Raw genomic sequence first — 7,690 nt, 5'->3', positions numbered from 1 at the left:
AATCTACCCTAACCTATCCCTAACCCTAACCCTAACCCTAACCCTAACCCTAACCCTAACCCTAACCCTAACCCTAACCCTAACCTAACCCTAACCTAACCCTAACCTAACCCTAACCTAACCCTAACCCTAACCTAACCCTAACCCTAACCTAACCCTGACCTAACCCGAACCTAACCCTTTTTTTTTTAATTTAACGAGGTGGGAAAAATGCATTTATGCAGACCGGGCTACGATGTTAATTGCCCGGTACTGTGGGACTCCCAATATTTGGTCTACCCACTAAAAAACCCACCTCGATTTCCCTTGCATGCTGCCTGCCTATACCCCACCATCCCCGGAAAGGCCGCGATCTATTGATCCAAGGCATTACTTCGAGGGGGGGTGGCATCCGGCTTCAAAATTCTTGGACGTATATCCTACTGGCACTTTCTGTCATTCACTTTCTTTGTGTATAAAATAAAGTCGGGACAGCAGTCCCTTTGTCAAAAAATTAAAATACTACATAATGTATGTCTCATTAGTTAAAAGTCCACAAAAGTGGTTTCGCCAAGCAAAGGTTTCCTCATACATGTATAATAAATAAATATATACAAACAATACATTCACAAAAAGGTGGCGTGTATAGGGCGCCTTGACTATAGTTTAGATTATTTCTATATATTACCATATTGACTTACATGTCTATGTAATGTCTATTACTTCTACAGGGCCGGTAAACGGATTTCCCTGTGTTCTCTCCTTCTCCATTTCTCTCTCATACCTCTCCTTTTCCTTCATGCAGCTGGTCACGAACCTCATTATTTGGTCCCTATATCTGCTGTCCCCTAGGACCCTGACAAAATTGCCTGTTCCCAGAGCTTCTCCTATAGTTTCGCTCAGGGCCTCTCTTTCTGCCGTCCATCGGCTACATCGGAACAAAAAATGTTCAGGGTTATCTTCCTCCCCCTCACAGAACCAGCATCTTGAGTTTTCTTGTTTACCAATCCTCAGCAGATAGGATCCAAAACAGCCATGGCCTGTCAGAGCCTGGGTCAGGTGATAACTCAGGAACTTTGGTCCCCATGTAATCCAATCTTTTATCCTAGGGATCAACTCAAAAGTCCATCTACCCTTTGTCGAGTCTGTCCATCTCTTCTCCCAGGTCTCCATTGTCAACTCCCTCTCTTCCTTCTTGATCTTAGTTGTCTCTTCAAAAGTGAGTACCTTGTTTTCCTTTCTCCTTTTATATATCCTCGTTCTTTCTTTGACCATCAAGTCGATAGGTATCTGGCCTGTGATAACGCAGAGTGCTTCACTAGATGCTGTCCTGTATGACCGTGCTACCCTCAGTAGTGCAGTGCGCTGTGTACTCGCCAGGAGATTACAGTTCAACCTCCGTTCTAGGCCGCCTACCCATGAGTGCGGTGCGGGATGCCATGGTGAGCGGACGTGTGCCGGGTCCGCTCTGGCTTTAAGGACCGGAAACAGTGGTAAAAGTGGAAGGGTGAAAAAATATTGTTACACCAATCTGTTCTAATAAGGTTTATTAATTTATTGAACAATTAGATTCAAGAACGGGGACGATAGACTGTAAAACATAGACGATTTTTTGATAAACATAGACAGAAAGTGACAGGTGATATGGACAGAGGACAATTAACACACTTTTACACCACCACACTCCACTAGAAACTGAGAAACAGACACAAAACAGAAGATTAGATGGGTTAATAGATAGATTGTGAACATTTTTGACAAGAACTAGCACAGGATTGCACGTGAACGAGTGGTTTACAGGCGGAAGATAGGCATGACCAAGATGGCGGGACCACGTGGAGCGTTGTCGACACGAGGACCTCGTGGGCGAAAGGACTCCCAGGTGCACGGCACACACACACGGATAGAGCACTTGGGTATAACATATTATTATTACTAAACCCAACAACACTGGTGAGTCGATATAATCCACAATATTACATAAATTGGCACGAAACAATTTCACAAGCACGTGGATCATGGCGGACGCGAGAGACAGATAAACGGAGACGGAAATTGCGTAAAATACCGGTCCTAGAGGCAATACGCGTGCGTAGGTAGTCCGGATAACCAATAGGAGAACGTCCGGACCGCTGCGCCTGCGTGAAAGGACGATGAGTGAGAAAGAACAGTGAAGCACCAAGCCGCGACAGTGCCCTGGGCGTCGGAGTAAATTATATAAAATATTTTCAGTATAAGCTAATGATTTTAACTAATATCTAACGCGTGGAGAATGAGCTACGACCGAGACAGTTCGTGTATATTTGTTTTATAAATGTTTGTGACGTTGTATGTTAGTGATTTAAATTTTTTAAACCAGGGACTCCCCACGCGATATTTAATAGGTACTTCGGTGCCTCCAAGATACTGACTCTGACGTCATCAACGCGGTGGAATATGCGCGGTGAGCTAGGACTACAGTAGGTCCCCGTATATTAATCCCCTATAGTAAGTGTCGAAATATTGGCATAAAAAATTTTTACCGCGGAATTCAAAAAATATATGTTCGGGGTCCTGGGTGACCCGGGGGGTCATTATGACCCAGGGGGCTCTAAGGACCCCCGGGGCGTTACTAGCCCCAATGGGGTTCCGGGGACCCCATGACGTCACTATGACGTCGTGCGCGACAGGGAATCCGCGGTGGGCATGGGCTTTACCGCCTGAGAGACGAGTTTCGGCCTTACATGGGGTCGCTACTACCCCGAGGGGTGCTATGGAACCCGCAGTCCAGAGGGTTCAAGGTATCAAGGGGCAGGGGTTCAGAGGCACCCAGTGAACAGGGCGCTCATTGTACAGGGGCTGGGGTCTCTCGGCACCCAGCGAGTAGGGCCCTCATTGTTTCAGGGGCTTGGTCCCTGGGGTGGTTAGAACCCCAGGAGACGTACTATGTTTTATTACGGTAGAGAGAAATAGGAACGGACAAACAAGTTACGGAGGAAAGTATAAGAGATGTGCGCGAGTTTAGAACAAGCCACTACATATTATGTTTTACTGGTGTGCCCAGAGGTGTTCTCTGTCACCCCGGACTGGGGGTTAGGTCCCGAGTTTCGAGTTACGGTTACGGTTTCTGTATACGACGACGACTGGCAATTTTTTGGACACGATTTACGTTTGTGTTTTGGACTGATTTGTGACCGTTTGATGACGACTAGGCTAGGACTACGGACTTTTCTCTTATTAAAAATCATGGATAACGGAAATAATAGAAAGAAAGTTTACGGTGCAGGGGGCTTCGGACCCCCCAGTACCGGCGCGGAGGGGAGTGAGTGTGCAGGCACCCCCGCGTCGTTAGCCTACGACTGCACAGTGCGGGCGGTAGACCGCCAGGCCCCCGCACCAGTAACGGCGTCTGGCGATGATAGGAATAACAGGGTGGAGGACCAAGCTGAGAGTAGTGTCTTCTTTAGAAAGCCCCGCCTTAGTAGGACCCCTCCTAGCACGACAAGGAGTAGGGTGTGTGATGCTCCATTCGGTAGATATAACTCCGTGGACCTCACAGGGGATGAAGGCGAAGCGGAAGAAAGTGACGCGAGTTTCAGGTCTACACAGAGTAAGACAATGGATAGGACAGTCAAAACACAAAAGAAGGAAAGTCCCTCGCTGGAAGAGAAGGTCGATGCAAGCCTGGTTGCGATTGAGAAGATTCTTAGAGCACTAAATGATCACAATACAGTGTTTGATAATCTGATCCTGAAAAAGAAGGAGGGAGAGGTGGATCCCATCCTAAAGGGAACATATGTCTCCATGAGAGGTTGCCTTAAAGAGGTGATTGAAGCAGTGGATGGACTGAGGGTCGTTCATAGAGAACATTCTGTCAAGAAGAAGCGTGGAATGGCCTGCCTGGGGAAGAAGTCCCTGCCGAAGCCCATGGATGTGACCAGCGGTGATGAACCTGTAAAAGAAAGAAGATCAATTAGTACGCAGACTGAGGGTGCGGGAGGGAATGATTTCCCTCCTCTTCCACCGTCAAGACAGCAGAAGAGGAAGGAGATCACTCCCCCCATGGAAAAGGATGGCAAGAGGACCAGGTTCTTCAGCAGCAGGGAGGAGGGATCGGAAACCAATAGGGATGTGAGGGTGGATGTGCGATCAAACCGGAATGGGAACAGAGGTAGTGGGGACGGATGGACAGAGATAAGGAGTAGAAGGGGGAGGAAGGAGCCTGCGGAAGGGGGTACGGGCAAAGGAGAGACCCCGAACAAGAGGGCGGACAGGAGGTTGGAAAAGGATAAAGAGAGAGGGAGAGGAACCACGCCGAGAAGGAATATCAAACCGGAAGCTATTGCAGTGCGGTTTGGCAAGGATAGGTCATTCGCCGACATCCTGAAGAGGGTGAAGGGAGTTGCTGGTAGGACCCCCGAAGGAATTAGGAACGTCAAACAAACGAGAGCGGGTAATTTGCTTATAGAGTTTGCCCCTGGAGCGGATCTGGAAGGCTTGAAACGTAACCTCGACGGCAAACTTGGACCGGATGTTGAGATTTCAAGACTACAAAAGATGATGGATGTGGAAATCAGGGGCATAGATCCCTCGGTGGAGAAGGAGGAATTATACGAGGCACTCAGGAGGGAGTTGGGGCACGAAGCCAGAGGGGTAAAAGTGAAAGTTTTCCGTACGGACCCCAGGCTGAGTAGGGTGGCGGTAGTCGAAGGCCCGGCAGCTGATATGAGCCGTTTGATAAGCGGTAGAAAAATCATGATAGGATGGACGGTGGTAACAGCCAGGGAAGTGCCACGCCTCCGTCGATGCTATAAGTGCCATGCGATTGGCCATATAGCGAGTGGGTGTAACATGACCGGGGAAAATGATGGTCTGTGTAGGAAGTGCGGTGAGAGGGGCCACCGTATGAAAGAATGTATCAATGAACCGAAGTGTAGGCTCTGCGTGGCTGACGGCCTACCACAAGACAAAGTCGGCCACGTGGCGGCATCGGTGCGTTGTCCGAGATATAAGGAGGCGTTAAAGTTAAGCAGGCGGGGATAGAATGAATATTCTACAGGCGAACATAAATCACTGTCGTTTGGCACACGACATGTTGATAGTTCGGGCCTCAGAACAGATGGTGGATGTGGTGGTAGTGGCGGAGCCCTACACCGTCCCGGAAAGTTGGTTTGTTGACACTACGGGCAGGGCGGCGATATATATTACCAAGGTGGGTATGGCCAAATGTAAGCAAACAACGATTATTGGCTGCGGAAATGGCTTCGTCGGCATTAGCTACAACGGAGTGGGGATCATAAGTGCGTATATATCTCCAAACGCGAGTCACCAAGTAGTGGAAAATCAGTTCTCGGCACTAGAGTTGTTGGTGAAAGACATGTACACGGCGCACCCGAAGATCCTAGTTATAGGGGATTTTAATGCGAAATCTCCTCTCTGGGGTTCAGAAACTTGGTGTGGGAGGGGCAGGGCTCTTTTCCAGTTGGTGACGAGCCTGGGACTCCGCCCTATAATTGCAGAAGGGGGAGTTACATGTGAAAGAGGGGCGGGGACGGTCATTGACATCCTCCTAGGGAGCGATCGGGCTCTCAGCTCCCACGCATCCTCGGTGATTAGCGAGGAGTTCACGGCCTCAGATCATAGGCACATCTTGCATGTGTTTAAAGATAAGGACCTAGCAAACCCGGAGGCCCAGGATATTTTTGACTTGGGCAAGGGCAAGATCGACGAGGAAGGCCTCCTTACAGCACTTCTTAAAAGATATGGCGACGAGAATTTTGGTAAATTGGGCAAGACCGGTACCACACTGGAAGTGGATAAATTTATAGAGGATGTGGAAAAGCTGGTGAATAAATATACCCAGTACAGAAGGACGACGAGAAAGGACCGCAAGCCGGCCTACTGGTGGACGGATGCCATTGCTGCAAAAAGATCGGAGGTGAATAAAAGCCGGAGAAAATTCACCCGAGCAAAGGCGAAGGGGAACACAGAGGATATAGAGGCTGCACATGAAGTGTATAAAATAGCCAAAAAGGCCATGGACCGAGAAGTTAAAAAAGCAAAGAAAGCGAAGTGGAAAGAACTTTTGAATGAAATTGATAGGGACGTGTGGGGGAGACCCTATAAGATCATCATGAAAAAATTGAAAGGGAAAACGTCCAACCCGGATGTGATCAGCTCTGAAGACGCGCGGGCTGTGGTGAAAAAACTGTTCATAGTATCACCCCCGGAAATGACAGTACCTGAAAATGAAAGAGAGAGGATTAATACAGAAGAAGAGGAAGTCCTGACATACTTACCTGGAGAGGATCGATCACGGGGCTCAACTGTAAATAGAGTAACAATGTTTGAAAGAGAGAGAGAAATAAGGGACACACGAACACGTACATACTTACCTGTACATTTACCTGAAGTTGAAGAGGGACCTACCGTGGAGTCAGGCCAAGTGGACCAGAGTCCGGATGTGATTACACCGGGAGAAGTATTCCTGCTTGCAAGAAGGATGTCCGCCAAAAAAGCGCCAGGACCGGACAAAATCTCTTCGGCGGTGACAAAGAAATTTGCAATGGGGGCATCCAGGTGGATGGCGCATGTTTTTACAACATGCTATAAGAAAGGGTATTGGCCAGTCCCCTGGAAGACGGGGAGGCTGGTATTGCTGCCGAAAGGAAAGGCGAAAAGCAAAGAGGAAAGGGCGTTTCGCCCCCTGTCTATAATTTCCTGCCTGGCAAAATTACTTGAGCAAGTGGTAAAGAGCAGGATCACGCGGGAGCTGGAAACGAGAGATTTTGCGGATAACCAATATGGGTTCAGAAGGGGCAGATCCACGTTGGACGCCATGGAGGAGCTTAGGACCCACTGGGAGAGGGCACGAAGAGAGAGACGTCACTGTCTACTCGTGTTACTGGACGTAAAGAATGCCTTTAACACAGTGAGATGGGACAGTATTAAGAGATGTTTGAAAGAGAGGGGCTTCTCTAGTGTATTGACAAACTTTTTGTACAGTTATCTCGAGGAACGCTGGATAGTATTCGAATCGAAAGAGGGCGAACTTGAGTTCCGAGTGTTTGGGGGCGTCCCGCAGGGATCGGTTATAGGTCCCATTCTTTGGAACCTAGTGTATGATGGACTATTAAGACTACGGTTGCACAGGGACATTCGATTAATCGGATACGCGGATGACATCGGAATCATTATAATTGACAAAAACCTCGACAGGATGGTGGGCGTGGCGGAACAAACGATAGAGGAGTTGAGCAAGTCGTATGCATCGGAGGGCCTTAGCCTTGCCCACCATAAAACCGAAGCGATTCTCGTTACGGGACGTAAGGTGGCTGGGGGGCTTATTTTTAAATGTGGCGATACAAATATTAAAACGGCTCGGGCGGCCAGGTACTTTGGGCTGATCCTGGAAATGAACCGCGGTTTTCGGGCACATATCGTGACAGCATGTAATAAGGCCCTCAAGTTTTCAAATGCCCTGGCGCAATTAATGCCAAACCTCGGGGGGGCTGGAAACCCCGCAAGAAGGCTCTACTACAAAGTAGTAGAGTCTGTGGTCCTATACGCCGCCCCGTTGTGGGCTCCCGGATTGGAAGTGGGACTGAACTACAAGTTGCTCACTAGTACTCAGCGGACAGCGTTGCTCAGAGTCGCACAGGCCTATAGGACCGTGTCAGCCGACGCACTATGTGTAATAACAGGGCAGGTTCCGATTGACCTCCTGATAAGA

Source organism: Osmia lignaria, unplaced genomic scaffold, assembly GCF_051020975.1.
Source record: "Osmia lignaria lignaria isolate PbOS001 unplaced genomic scaffold, iyOsmLign1 scaffold0013, whole genome shotgun sequence".
Taxonomy (NCBI): Eukaryota; Metazoa; Arthropoda; class Insecta; order Hymenoptera; family Megachilidae; genus Osmia; species Osmia lignaria.
Note: the sequence above shows the minus strand (reverse complement) of the source record.